The 15,310-nt window shown below is 44.4% G+C and overlaps 1 long non-coding RNA gene across 8 annotated transcripts in view; it reads right to left on the bottom strand.

The window, feature by feature from the left end:
- LOC109495262 overlaps positions 1 to 15,310 on the bottom strand; it is a 373,149-nt gene that overhangs the window by 155,704 nt on the left and 202,135 nt on the right. For 6 of the 8 annotated variants that reach the window (XR_006590893.1, XR_006590894.1, XR_006590889.1 and 3 more), the window contains 2 exons: positions 12,850 to 13,006; positions 2,491 to 2,591 (listed from right to left, as the gene is read on the bottom strand). This is a non-coding gene — a long non-coding RNA (uncharacterized LOC109495262). The remainder of the gene's footprint in view (positions 1 to 2,490; positions 2,592 to 12,849; positions 13,007 to 15,310) is intronic. The other 2 variants (XR_006590891.1, XR_006590896.1) reach the window with 1 other exon arrangement.

The raw sequence follows: 15,310 nt of genomic DNA, 5'->3' as shown, positions 1-15,310 counted from the left end.
ACAGAGAGAGGGCTCACAAGGAGGGGAGGGGTAGAGAGAGGTGGAGGACAGAAGATCCCAAGCAGGCTCCACACTGACAGTAGAGACCCCAATGCGGGCTCGAACCCACAGAGAGATCATGACCTGATCTGAAGCCGGATGCCTAAGTGACTGAGCCACCCTGGTGCTCCTTAATTCAGGAACGCAAGCTAAGGTGATCAACCTGGGTAATTCAGACCCTAAGTCCAATGACAAGTGTCCTCATAAGAGACATGCAGACAGAAGAGGAGAGACAGTGTGAAAATGGAAGCAGAGATCTGGGTGATAAGCCGAGGAAAGCCGGGAATATGGGAAGTGGAAGAGGCAAGGAAGGACTCTCCTAGAGAGCCTCAGACCAGGAGTGGCCCTGCCCACATCTTGATTTGGGACTTCTGGCCTCCATAACTGAGAGAATAGATTTCTGTTGTTTCAAGCCACCCAGTTGGTGGCCACTTGCTGTAGCAGCCCTGGGAAATGGATACAGATTTAAATACAGGCATAGATACTGACAATGTCGTGGACAAAGGCTGAACCACTTGAAAGAACTTACAGACCTCAGGACCCTTCACTGCTAAATCCTTCCCTGCCTGCATCTTGTGTAGCCCCCCCAGAGCCCCGTGAGAGACATATACACGTTTTTTTAAACCAACTTATGCAGCCATCGCCATAAATCGGTTTTAAAACATTTCATCCCCTCAACACGATCCCTCGTGCACATTTGCTGTTACTTCCCGTCCCCATCCCCCATCCCCATCCCCAGGCAACCTCTAATCTATCTTCTGTTCATATAGCTTTGCCTTTTCTGAATATTTCATATAAATGGACCATACAATATGTGGTCTCTTGTATCCAGCCTCTTTCCCTGAGCATGTGCTTTTTTAATGTTTATTTAGAAAGAGAGAGAGAGAACATATGCATGTGTGTGCAAGTGGGGGAGGGGCAGAGAGGGAGAGAGAATCCCAAGCAGTCTCCACACTGTTAGCGCAGAGCCCGACGCAGGGATAGAACTCATAAACTCAGCTCTTGACCTGAGCTGAAATCAAGAGTCTGGCACGTAACCAGCTGAGCCACCCAGGCACCCCCTGAGCATAGTATTTTTGCGGTTCGTCCATGTATCTGTAGATTGTCTCTTTTTATTGTTGACTAGGATTCCACCATATGGATACATCAAATTTTGCCTTTCCAGTTACCAACCAATGGACATTTAGGTTTCCAATTTTTGTCTAGCCCGTGAAGTGTTAACTTGGGGCTAGTGGGGAGACTCCATAGCTACCATCAACTCCTTGACATGACATGCAAAATGTCTATGTGGGTGGTATGGGTGTGTGTATGTTTCTTTTTCTGCCCAAGGTAACAAGATGAAAAATAGTCTGAGATCTACTATTGTTCCCATTGCAGAGGCCAGGAAATGGAGGCACATAAAAAGGATGCCCAGTTCTATTTCTTGCCACTCCTAGAGTCAGAGTCAAAACATGAGAATTTCCCCAGACCTGCGATGGAATGTATGAGCACGCATTCCAGAAGGAGAACTTAGGGAGTCGTGAACCCCAGCAGGAAGAAGGGGCTAAGGGCAGGCAGTGGCCCATGCCTTTGAAAAATAGAAGTTACCACAAGGATTCCCTGCAAGGAAGCATTTAGAAACAAGGAAATTGGGCACCCCTGCCATGCTCAAGCCAACAACAAGAGCTTCAGTGCCTGTAGGAGTTGTGCCTGTCCTACAATCTGATACTCTGTCCTTCCTGCTCCAGGTCGATGGAGTCAGCCAACATCAGTCAATGAGGTGACTGGGCTAGGGCGGCTGTCTCCTCAGTGGGGACGCCTGCGTTTGTCTGAGCAAGATGACACAGGCAAACAGCATTACTGGGTCAGCCGCAATGAGGTAGGAGCTGGCTGGGGAACTAACAAGCTCATAAATTGGAGAGGAATCAGACTATCAGATGGCAGAGGCAGGACACAACACAGCTACCCACTGGAGTCTCTGCCATAACTCAGGGAAAGCATAATATTTTCCCCAGGAAGGGGTCATCTGAAGAGCAAATCAAATCAGGATGCTCATTTAGAGGGGGAATTTATGGCTCTATTAGCAAAGTACCCCACGACGCTGAGGAAGGAGCTGGGAGAAGAGGCTGGATCATCTGTGTTTCAATCTTCAAAGAGGGGCTCCCTTGGTGACAAGACCCTTCTGGCACTTGCAAGGAGTGGGGAGCTCAGAAAAGCTGGCCAAGGGCCAGTCTGTGAGGTCCCTCAAAGATCCTGTTGGGGGCGTCAAGGAGAAGGTGGGACAAGCCGATGTTCCCCATCACCCCTCAATTTAATCAGGGTAATGAGTTGGTGTATAGAAGAAATTCTGAACAATTTCCCTTAGTATAAAGCATTCTGAAAAAAAATTTTGAAACCCCTATAGCACATCTTTCAGTTAAGCCACTGCAATTGGCAACAGCGTTCATTCAATGATGATAAATGAGCACTTACTGTGTAGAAAGCATTGTGCCGGGTACTGGAGACAAGGTGTGCACAAAACAAGTGTGATCTTTGACCTCTCCGAGTTTTCAGTCTTCCGGGGCACAGAGACACTGGAAAGAATGAATTCACAAAAAATATATGTAATTATAAGTTGCAGTAAGTTTGATACAGAGAAGGGTAATAATATGAGACAGAACACCAGCAAAGAGGGAACAGGGTAGCCAGAGAAGGCTTCTCAGAAGAAAAGACATTTAAACTGAAACCAGAAGTGAGTGGGAATATTTGGAGAAAAAAGATGGATTTGTGAGGAGACCCAGCTGTTTCCTAAAATTCTACAATTTTCTCTGAACAAAACACCCACAGGCAGAGAGAGTAAGGTGACCTCCTAAGAATAAAAATCCCATATTGTTTTAATTTCTTTTTTTCAATTTTTCTACTAATGGGCTCATTTCCTATAATGCCCAGTGCCAGCACCCTGGATGGCATCAAACGCAGTGGAGGACTCAAAGACAATGGCCCTGCGCATGGCATTTGCATGGAGATGCTTCCAGGAACTTCAGGCAACTCATTCATCCATTCATTCGTTCAACAACATTTGCTGTTTATTTGTGATGGGCCAGGGACTGGGCTGGAGTAATGAGAGAGGTGTGAATCCAGATCTCATACACAGCTTAAAACAAAGTAAGGAAAGACAAGTCGATGGGCAGTATGGGGAGGACACAGGGGACCCTAATGAGGGACTGCGGGTCACAGATTAACAGGTGGAGGGTCCTTGAGAGCATGCACAGTGGTGCCCAGCTATCTGGATCTGAAGCCCAGCTCTGTCACTCCCTGTTTTATCCTAGGTGAGTAGCTTGCCCTCTCTGTGCATCCCTTTCCTCCCTTTTAAAATAGTACCTCTTCAGATTATTATGAGGTTTGAAGTATTAATATTTGCAAAGCCATACATAGTAAGGGCTATAGAATTGTTTGATAAGTGGATTTTAGCAAGATGGAAATAAATGCATTTTACTTTTTAACAAAACTTTACATGTAGAAAGTACAAAGAACTATATAAATATAACTATGTAGTCAACAAAGTTGAGAAAAATTATCAGATTCATATAAGTGTGTGTGTGTGTGTGTGTGTGTGTGTGTGTGTGTGTGTGTGTGTGTAGCAACCCTAATCCCTGCGTTCTCTTACCTAGGACACCTCCCCTGCCCATTATTATGAACTTGGTATGTACGTGTCCCTTCTAGTCCATGTTTTTATAATTTATTACCTATATGTACTTATAAACTCAGGTGCCTGGGTGGCTCAGTCGGTTAAGCATCCAGCTTTGGCTCAGGTCATGATCTCCCTGTTCAGAGGTTCAAGCCCCGCATTGGGCTCTGTGCTGACAGCATGGAGCCTGCTTGGGATTCTCTCTTTCTCTCTCTTTCTCTCTCTCTCTCTCTCTCTCTCTCTCTTTCCCTCTTTGCCCCTCCCCCACTCGTGCTTTCCCTTTCTCTGTCTCTCTCTCTTAAAGTAAATAAATATATAAAATAAAGTGTCATCGTCAGGTCAGAGGGCCAGTTGCAGATTCAGCTTGACCCCATACTACCAAAGTGCTCTCCACAGTGTTGCACAAGTTTCCACTCCCACCAGCAGTGTGCATTAAAGCATTAAACCTGGATCTTCTCAAGCAAGGTGAAGAACATGAAGCTGTTTCTGTATTCATTTTATTTCGAAGGACCCCCATCTTAGGTGAAAGTAGTGACCAAACAGATTAAAATCCATTCACATCCTGCATTTTAAGGTCTAAGTTTAACTGGCCAACATTCAGATGGATTGGAGCTATTAGCATCTAAAGGGTCATGGCCTTTGTTCCCACATCTTTTGCACTTCCCCACCCTTAAACCTTTGTCCTTTTATCCCCTTCCTGTCTTCCACATTCTTTAGTTTGTATGTGGTTTCTCAGTTAATACATAGCTAATAGCTCTTACTTTTCTTGTGTTTTTAACTGCTTAGGTCTATGTGGATGTAAGAGTGAAAATTCATTTGATGGAAATACTTGCGTATATTTAAAGACCCAATTGCTCCCCTGGAGCTTGTATGTTCAAGGATGATTAATCTTGGGGCGGCTGGGTGGCTCAGTCAGTTAAGCATCTGACTTCAGCTCAGGTCATGATCTCCCGGTTCATGGGTTTGAGCCCTCTGTGGGGCTCCAGCTTGGAGCCTGGAGCCTGCTGCAGATTCTGTGTCTGCCTCTCTCTCTCTCTGCCCCTCCTCTGCTCATGCTCTGTTTCTCTCGCTCTTTTGAAAATAAACATTAACAAATTTTTAAAAAGAATGATTAATCTGTGTAATAAACTGATTACTACAGTCACTACACTAAAAACAAAACAAAACAAAACAAAACAAAAGAAAACCTGGATCTTTTCAGCCTGAAATAACTGTGCCCCAAAATTCTTCCAAAGATATATGGACCTTTGCATCCATCTTAGTCTCTTATCCTTACCACATCTTGTGAGACAGGGCTTGAGAGTGCCAGTTAGGGGACAGAACTGAGGTGCAGGGGAGTCTCCAGGCTCGTCCACAGCTGTCAGGGTCTTTGAGTGGGAATCAGAGCATCGTGCACTCCTTTCAGTTATGCTGACCTTTAGACCAGTGGTATCTCAGCTGTGTTCCTTAGAGCAACAGGATTCTATGGTGTCATCCGAGTTACGGGGAGGGGGTCATGAAAAAGAAGGTGGAAAGGGAAGATGACCAGAAAAAATTTTAGGTGCCCTCCCCCAATCTCAGCCCAGGTAGTTCTGCCCTAGCCTGTCTGCCCACTTAGAAAGACTTTATTTGGGGAAAAAAAGAAGAGTGCACTGCTTAAAAAGAGAGGGGAGGGGAAGCCTACATTTATTAAAGAATGTGAATCAATAATTAATAATCTTCCAAAACAGAAAGCACCAACTACTTAAAAAAGAAATTATACCAACTCTCCGCAATCTTTTTCAGAAGATAGAATCTGAGAGGTACATCCTAACTCATTCTATGAGGCAGGCATTACCCTAAAACCAAAACCAGATAAAGACATTATAAGGAAACTACAGACCAATGTCTGTCATGAACATATACCAATATCTCTTACACAAAAATCCTTAACAAAATATTAGCAAATTAAATCCAAAAATGCATAAAAATTATATAGCATGACCAAGTGCCGTTTATCCCAGGTAGGTAAGACTGGCAGACAAAAATCAACTATGTAATACAATAAAATTAATGTAATCCATTACATCAACCAACTAAGAAAAATCGTGTGATCATATCCATACAGAAAAAGTATTTGGCAAAATCCAATACCCATTTGTGATAAAAACTCTTACTAAATTAGTTTTAGAGAGGGATTCCTTCACGTTGATTTAAACACCCCCCCCCCCACACACACACACAAAAATCCCTAATGCTAACATCATACTTAATGGTGAGAAACTTGAATCTTTCCCACTAAGATAAGGAATTAGGCAAGTTTATCTTCTCCTACCATTGCTTTTCAATATTATACTGGAAGGTCTAGATAATGTAATAAGGCAAGAAAAGGAAATAAAATGTATACAGCTTCAAAAGGAAGAAATAAAACTGTTTTTGTCCTCAGATGACAGGATCATGTATATAGAAAATGTAAAAGAATCTATAACAAAACAAGACAACAAAAACTCCTGCAATAAGTGATTATGGCAGTGTTTCAGGATACAAGATTAATATACAACAATCATTTTCTTACATACCAACAAGGAACAAGTGGAATTTGAAATAAAAAAACACAACACCATTTAAAAAAAAAGGAAAAGAGGGGCCCCTGGGTGGATCAGTCAGTTAAGCATCAGACTCTTGATCTCAGCTCAGGTCTTGCTCTCAGGGTCGTAAGTTCAAGCCCCATGTTGGGCTCTGTACTGGGTGTGAAGTGTACTTAAACACACACACACCACACCACACACACACCACACCACACCATTTACAAGTAGCACTCCCCCAAATGAAATACTATGGTATAAATCAAATAGAATATGCACATGATCTTTGAGGAAAATGATAAAACTCCGATGAAAGAAATCAATGAACTAAATAAATGGAGAGAGATTCCCTGTTCATGGATAGATTCAACATTGCCAAGGTGTCAGTTCTTCCCAATTTGATCTAGAGATCCAATGCAATGCCAAAGTTCTGGCAAGTTATTTGGTGGATATTGACAAACTATTTTTAAAGTTTTTATGAAGAGATGAAAGACCCAGGATAGCCAACACAACACTGAAGGAAAACAACATTGAACTGACAGTGACCTATTTCAAAACTTACTATAAAGCCACAGCAATCAAGAAATCCTGTAGCAGTGAGTTACACAGAGAGTCAGGACACCAAGGCTTTTCTTTCCACGAAGCAGCTTTATTCGTGCCAGCACGGGCTCAGTGAGCTAAGACCCAAAGGGCTGAGCCCCGAGTGCAGTGGGAGGTTGCCTTTTGTACATTTTTTGCTCCTTTGTCTCCCATATATGGTAACATACAGTCTGAATGGGCAGTCTAGGTTACAGAGTTGGGAGGAACGTCGCACATGTGCACACAGCCAGGTTGTCTTCCTTTGTCTTGAGATTTTCACCACATTCATTAGGGTGGGGTTCTACCACAATCCTGCCACCTAAGGGGTATTGCTCTTTCTCCCATGGGAGTCTATTGGAGTGGGTATTTGGAATTGGGTATTTCCCTTTCCTGGGGTTAGTTATGTTCCCCATTAAAAGCATGGGGGATTTTTCTCCAATGTTTATTGTGAGAAACTGGTCAAGTTCCTGGAGGTAAATCTCACAATACTGTGGGAGCCTTGCTATGAAGTTGTGGGGGGAGGGGACACAAACATTCAGTCTATAGCAAGCAAGTCTATATGATATTGTCTCATTGTTATTTTTAATTTTGATTTCCCTAATGACAGATGATAAAGAGCATCTTTTCAAATGTTTATTTTCAATTTGTAATCTGAGGTGCCTGTTCAGGACTTTTGCCCTTTTTTAAAATTGGGTTGTTTTCTTACTGTTGAGCTTTAAGAGTTCATTGTATATTTTGGATGCTAGACTGTTATGAAATACATGTTTTGAAATTATTTTCTCCTTGTCTGTGGCTTGTTTGATATTCTTTTAGGTAGAAGCTAAGTTTATAAAAAGTGGGTTAATTTAAAGAAAAAATGTTATGAAAATATAGTGAATCCCTATAAGGAACTAAGTACAGATGGTAGTTGAATATAGAAGAAATCTTTTTTAAAAAAAAATTTTAACGTTTATTTTTGAAAGAGAAAGAGACAGAGCACGAGTGGGGGAGGGGCAGAGAGAGAAGAAGACACAGAATTTGAAGCAGGCTCCAGGCTCTGAGCTGTCAGCACAGAACCCGACATGGGGCTCGTGAGATCATGACCTCAGCCAAAGTCGGATGCTTAACCAACTGAACCACCCAGGGGCCCAGAATGTAGCAGAAATCTTAGTGGCAGTAAACACATGAACAAAATACAGGAAATGCTCCTTTAGGTTAAAGTGTCTCTGTCTCTGTCCCTGTCTCAGGTACATACACTCTGCTTACACAAAACAAGTCAAATTCCACCTCATGGGAATGTTCATGTCTCAGGTAACATTAACATTTCGGACCCTGGTTTACAGAGCACAGTTAGATGATTATTCTAGCAGTTTGCACATGTGGGAAGTTAATTATTCCAAGTCTGTAAGAAAGAGTTTTTACCAAGGAGTACACGCAACACATACACACACACTGTAATGTAAGTTTTAAATCCAGTTGAAGGTGCAAAGAAAGGAAACTGGTATCTTCATTCAAAAACACAATGTTTTAGTTTAACTGAATTCTTACCCCCAGAAAATGTGTCTTCCATGGGTCTCTAAACACCCGAGTTTTCACACTATCTTGCTTCTTGTGAATTTACAGAAGCAAGAAAGGCACACTCCCCCCACATCTTAACAGAAATCCTTGGCATTTCTGAATCAACAGTGGAACAATAGCATGAGCTAAAGCTGGGGGCAGAAGGGAGATAGGTGTGTTCAATGACCTGAGAGAAAGTGGGTGGCCCGACTGTTGCAGGGGTGAGCGGAGAGTGAGATGTTGCTAGGGAGGTGGGCAGGGCCAGTTGTGTGGGGCCTCAGATGCCACTTTAAGCATTTTGAAGGCAAAGCAAAGGTCATCGAAGGAGTAGTGGCGGGGGGAGGGGGGCGGAGGTGACATGATAACATTTGACTTTCACATTAAAAAAAAAAAGTAGTTCCTATTCACCATATATTCCTAAGAAGGGTGGTTTCAGGGCTAGAAAATTGGGTCATTGAAGTTGCTTACTGCTTGTCGGAGAAGCAGGAGTTGGAGAGATGCTCCATTGGCCAATGAGGAAAAAGTAAGACCCAAGTAAGAGAGTATGGGTTAGTTAAAGAGTTTATTTCTTGTCTACTTTTTTTCACAAGTACAACTCCACTTCTCTTTCCTGTATGCAAGGTGTATCTGTAGATTATCACACCATCTTGGACACTTTCTAGCATCCTCAATGGAAGCATGCCTTTGCCAACACCTTGGTCTTAGACTTCCAACCTCCAGGACAAAAAGAAAGTAAATTTCTGTTGTCCCAGTTGTCCAATTTATGGTACTTTATTAAGGCAGCCCTGGCAAACCAAGACAGTGGGTGATAAACTGCTATACTATTTGTAGTATTTGGACCTTGGTGATCAACAGATCATGGCTATTTTCCTATCACATCCCAGGTGTTACAATTACTTCAATATATAACTTATGCTCATCAGTACTTTAAAATCACAGTTGTTTTTGGAGTGCCTGGGTGGTTCAGTCATTTAAGTCCCTGACTCTGGATTTCAGCTCAGGTCATGATTTCACTGTTTGTGAGTTGAAGCCCCACATCTGGCTCTGTGCTGACAGCACGGAGCCTGCTTGGGATCCTCTCTCTCCTTTCCTCTCTGTCCTTCCCCTGCTCTCTCTCTCTCTAAATAAATAAATAAACTTAATTTAAAAAAATAAGTAAAATAAAATCACAGTTGTTATTAAACCCACTGCTAAATCGTGTTATGTAACAGATTAACAAAGGAAGGGCATGTGTTATTATGTCACAATTTGTAAAATTCTTTGAGAACTGTTTATTGGTTTTCTTCATATCCCTATGTATTTTATGTTATGTATTTTAATACATTATTCTGAGAAGGGCTTATAAGATTGCCAAAGGGGTCCCTGGCACAAAACAGATTAAGAATCCCTTCTTTGGGGCACCTGGATGGCTCAGTTGGTTAATCATCTGACTCTTGTCTTTGGCTCAGGTCATGATCTCACAAGTGTGGGATCTAGACCTGTGTCAAGCTCCATGTGCTGAGCTTGGAGCCTGCTTGGGTCTCTCTCTCTCTCCCCTGTCTCTCAAAATAAATAATTTTAAAAAAAGAATCCCTTCTGTTTTTATATTTATTTTTTTGGACAGCACAAGTGGGGAAGGGCAGAGAGAGGGGGATAGAGAATCTGAAGCAATCTCTGTGCTGACAGGTTGACAGCGGCCAGCCTGATGTGGGGTTCTAACTCATGAACCTGATCATGACCTGAGCCGAAGTTGGATGCTCAACCAACTGAGCCACCCAGATGCCCCAAGAATCCCTTCTTTAAGAAGAAGAGAAACAGTATAAAGATATATCTCCACACCTCAGACCCCCTTTCCCATCCCAGAGTTCTGGGAGGTGGAGGATGGGGCAGGGAGGTAGTGGGTTCAGGGAATTGTTTTTCCAGTTAGAGACTATTATGTGACTAAAAGTGCTGTGCAAATTTGTCCTGATAACGACAAACCAGGTGCAGAGACCTCCCCTACTCCATCCTCACACCCAAAGGTGGAGGCTTGGTTTATTTCACTTCTGGGTTCCCAGATGTATTAGTCTGGGTTCTTCAGAGAAGCAGAACCAGTAGAAGTCCCAGGATCTGCAGTTGGCAAGCTGTACACCCAGGAGAGCCTGTGGAGTGAGTTCCAGGGTGAGTCTGAGACCAAAGGCAGAAGGCTAATGTCCCAGCTTGAAGGCAGCCAGGCAGGAGGATTTCTCTCTCACTTACAGGAAGCTCAAGCCTCTTTGCTCTGTTTAGGTTTTCAACCGATTAGAGGAGGCCCACCCACACTGAGGAGAGCAATCTGTTTTACTCTGTCCATGGAGTCAAACGTTATTCTCATCTGGAAACACTCTCACACACATAACCAGAACAATGTTTGGCTGAATATCTGGGCAGCCCATGGCCCAGTCAAGTTGATGCATAAAGTTAAGCCTCACATCACAGTACGACTAAGCAGTGCTTAGAACACCACTGATGCTCACATAAATATTTGTGGAATGAGTGAATGAATGAATGAATGAATGAACAAAAAGTCGTGGTAGAAATGTCCAAATGGGGCCAGCTGGGAAGTGGAAAAGCAGCCCAGGACCTAAACTGTCTTCCATGGGGAGAAGGAACCTCCACACCTGGTTTCCCAAGGATAAGAGGGAGAAGGAACAAGGCTTCGGTTCGCTTCTGAGCACACAGTTTGCTTCTGATTGACTCCCTGGAAGCCACAGGACTGCTTATGGCCGTGCGTGCTAACTAAACCTCGGTGGAGGGACTGCTGGCTGGGCAAACTTTGCACAATGCTGGCCGCCAACATACCAATGGGCAAACATAAGACCCTCAAAGGAGATCCTGGCGTTCGATGCAGATTCCACAGACATCAGGATGCTGGGGACCAAACAACAAGGATCTGGCTTACACCAGGAGACTTCAACAAACTCCCCCTGCTCTACATGCCCCGTCTCTCTTCCACACAGGTGCTGCCTCCCAAAGATCCTCAGGGCCCTGAGGGACACGGAGGATGGCTCTCAGGAAGATGACTCATTGGGTCACAGGCCCCTTTGAAGGGTGAATCCTATCTCATTGCTGCCTCCCCCCTGCCTACTGCTAAACTCCTGCACCAGACACATCAGAGGGGTTGGCTGTGAATGATCCAGACTCCAAACCCCAAGAGGCAGAGGACGAAACTTCCTTCAAAGGACTTGAGGGGAGTAAAAAGGCTGTGAAGTCTGCAGATGGCTGTTTGCAACTTCAGGGACGGCAGGAGGAGCCCCACTGAAAACTCTCAGGAAGTGTCACTGAAGCCAGCGGCTGCAAGATAACCAGAGTGCAGGTCGGCGTGGGACCGAAAATCCAAATGTGACCTCCTCAGTGATGAAGGAGTGGCTTCCCTCTTTGGGGGGATCCTATTTTCCATGTGACTGCTTTCTTGAAGGTGCCACTTTGCCCAGCCACACCCCTCCCCCCCTCCCCCCACACAGAGGAAAATATTAGCAATAAACTGCACTCTGGAGATTAATGCAGCAGCTGGCATACAGCAGGGACTGTCCAAGAAGTGAGCAGAGAAGAACACGGGCTGGCCCTGCCACTCCCTGGGCTAGCACTTTCCGGCCAGTGGTCGCCATAGCAAAACTCGTTCAGCAAAGGGGTAAAGAAAGAGAAAACTGGGTGCGGATCCTTTCGTACAGCAGTGCATTAGAGCCAAGATAAAAGAACAGCAAAATGTGGCTGTTGCCACAATCCAGGTGGCAGCAAATCTGTTTCAGTCAAGATCTCTCAGTCTGGGGATAAACTTCAGCAGGATATTTCTCAATCGTCGGGTTTCCTGGCAGTTTGTTCATACTCACTTATATAGATAAGCCATCGGGGCACTGTTATGGGTTGCATTGTGTCCTCCCACCCCCAAATTCATATATTGGAGTCTTAAGCCCCAAGACCTCAGAAGGTGATATATTTGGAGACAGGGCTTTTAAAGAGGTGATGAAGGTAAAATGAGATCATTAGGCGGGGCCCTCATCCAGTATGACTAGCGTCCTTCTAGGAGGAGGAGATTAAGATACAGACACACACACAGGGAGGACCATGTGAAGACCCAGGGAGAAGACGGCCATCTATTAGCCAAGGAGAGACGTCTCAGGAGAAACCAATGCAGCTGACACTTTGATCTTGGACTTCTATCCTCCAGAAGTGTGAGAGAATAAATCCCCCATGTTTAAGCCACTCAGTCTGTGGTACTGTGCTATGGGAGCCCTGGCAAACTCACACAGGGACCCCACAAAAAAGAACATGAGCACATCCTCATTCATCCTCATTATCCATTCAAAGGAGTCCCAGGCAAGATGGATTCCTACTCTTCCCCGCAAGTCTCCAGCCAATTCTGTAATTTCTAAATTTTACTGTCATAGCTCCCCACCCCTCGTTTCAACTTTGACACTAAATGGGAATCCAATTAAAACTTGTCTGTTCTTCAGATCCGCATCCCCACCTGAATGCCTTCCCCTTGTGCAAGTCCCAGAGATGCCTCACCTGATGGGGACTGAAGAACTGGAGGAAATGAAGAGATGGTTGGAAGCAGCTCTTTGTACTTATCCACACAGAGCTGGAAAGGCATCAATCATGTGACATTTCCATTCTCTTGGAAATCCCAAGAGACACTGAGGGGCCACTTGTGGTTGTTCCCATCCTACAGATGAGAAAGCAAAGTCACAGACAATAGAATAGCTTAAGACATTGTTTTCCAGCCCCTGATGGTAGGCATAGTCTGGTGCTTGCATAAACTTTTGGTGTAAAGGGTTTATGTGTGTGTGTGTGTGTGTGTGTGGGTGGGTGGGTGGGTGTGGGTGTGCACGTGTGCATGCAATGCATATGTTGAAATAGCCACCTAACTGGTGTCTGCATTTCCAGGCTTGGCCACCTCCAATCTCCCTTCCACATTGCATCTAATGAAGGTTTCTATAGATTATGTCTGATATTATCACTTCCATATTAGAACCTTCCAGTGACTCCCCATTGCTCTCAGGACGAGTTTGAAATGCCACGCATAACCAAGAAACCTCTGAAATATCTGACCCTGGCCCCCAACTCAGGCTCCATATCCCTCCAAAGGTGCCAAGCTTCCCTCCCTCTCCTCCCTGGCCTTTCCTCTGGAAACCTCCTTTCTCCACAATTCACCTGGCCAACTCTTTCCCATAGGTCAGTCTCATCTTAGGTAAAACATCTTCCAGGAAGCCCTCCCCAATCCCATAAACTAGCTTCAATGTCCCTCTGTGGACCTCCCCTGCATTCCAGCTTTCCTGTTCCTTGTACTGTATTATACTGTTGGCTTGTCAGTCTTCCCTCTGGAGTATCAGCTTGGTGATAATGTCTGTGTCTTGTTCTCTGATATATCCCCAGGGCTAAGTACAGCATGTGGCACACAGGAAATGCTCACTGTATATTGGTTTAAATGAATTTTGAATGGAAGTTAGGTATATGGACATCTGGGGCAGGAGAAAAAGGAACCATCCTCGTTCTTATGTTTGGGCGTTTCCATGGGTATGACTCAGAAAGAGAAATGTTAAAAAAAAAAAATATGCTTTGATTTTGAGTCCAGCAGAGTTTGACCTTAAACCAACTTTCAAGCAGGGAAACTAGAATTCTGGGTCCAGTGAATAATTATTTCCCCTTCCTTATTTACCACTCATATCCCATCATTCAAAACTTAGACATGTGGCCACACATTGCTGCCAGGAAGACTGGGAAATGCAGTCTTTATTCCTAGGTGACCGTATGCTCTATGAACAATCATCTTATGCTGGAAGAAAGGAAGGCTGGATACGGAGGGGCAGCTAGTAGTCCTTTGCTCAGCATCCTCAGGTCTCCATGGCAACCTCTCCTACCCACACAGCCTGCACTCTGGGTCAGAGTTCACAGAACCGCCTGGCATGAGCGACAGCAGCAAAAAGCCACCACGCTTCATTCCAAGTCTTCCAGGACCCACTACATGTGACATGAGCCATCCAATGGGAAAACTGGGAAGCCATATATCTTTCTTCAGAGCCCACTGACCCTTTGCATCATCTCTCCCCCCCCTTCCTTTCTCTCATTTTTTGAAAGTTTATTTATTTACTTTGAGTGGGCAGAGACAGAAGGAAAGAGAGAACCCCAAGCAGGCTCCACACTCTGTGCAGAGCCCGACAAGGGGTTCCATCTCACCACTGTGAGGTCGATACCTGAGCTGAAACTCAGAGTCTATCGCTTATCCTACTGAGCCACTGAGGCACCTCTCCCCTACTCTCTTTCTCTTATACCACATTATCTGCAACTTGAGAGGCATCAGGTCTAACAAAAAGATCACTAACTTTGACCCAGCAGACCAGGGTTTGAATCTTGGATAAGCCACTTACAAGATATATGGCCTTAAATATTTAACCTGTCTGTACCTCATTTTCCCATCTGTAAAATGGGGATTATAAGATCTCGTGGGAACTGTGTTAAGGACTAAGTGGCTCATAGTAAGAGCTCAATAAATGGCAGCTACTGTTATCACAATGATTCACTTGGTCACTGAGGTCACGGCAGCTGCCTTCCACGTAATCACCCAATAAGCAGAGTTTATTAAAAAGCCTCTGTGCCAGGGTTAAGCCACACGGTTTTCAAAGAATCAATATGTTAAGCTACCCAGCATAAGCAGACAGGCTATAAATAAAATTAGATTTCAAAGACTGTCCCAGATTGGCAGAGACCTCTGTACTCCCTGGTTTATCATTTTTCTGCGTGTTGCTAATATTGCTAATAATAGCAGCGACAGCTGTCATTTGTCAAGGGTCCCCCGTGTGCCAGACCCTGTGCTTTTCGATCCTCACGGTGGACCCAGGAGGCAGGCTTTCTCAGTCTCCTTTCACAAGTGAGGAGATGGCTCAGAGGGGAAAGCGATTTGCCCCAAGTCACCCAGAGCCAGCTTGGTACTCAGATTCAACTCTAAAACAGCATTTTGTATTTATTCATC

The sequence above is a fragment of the Felis catus genome, chromosome E3, assembly GCF_018350175.1.
Source record: "Felis catus isolate Fca126 chromosome E3, F.catus_Fca126_mat1.0, whole genome shotgun sequence".
NCBI classification, from domain to species: domain Eukaryota; kingdom Metazoa; phylum Chordata; class Mammalia; order Carnivora; family Felidae; genus Felis; species Felis catus.
The sequence above is the reverse complement of the archived record's forward strand: the minus strand, read 5'-3'. Positions and strand labels throughout refer to the sequence as shown.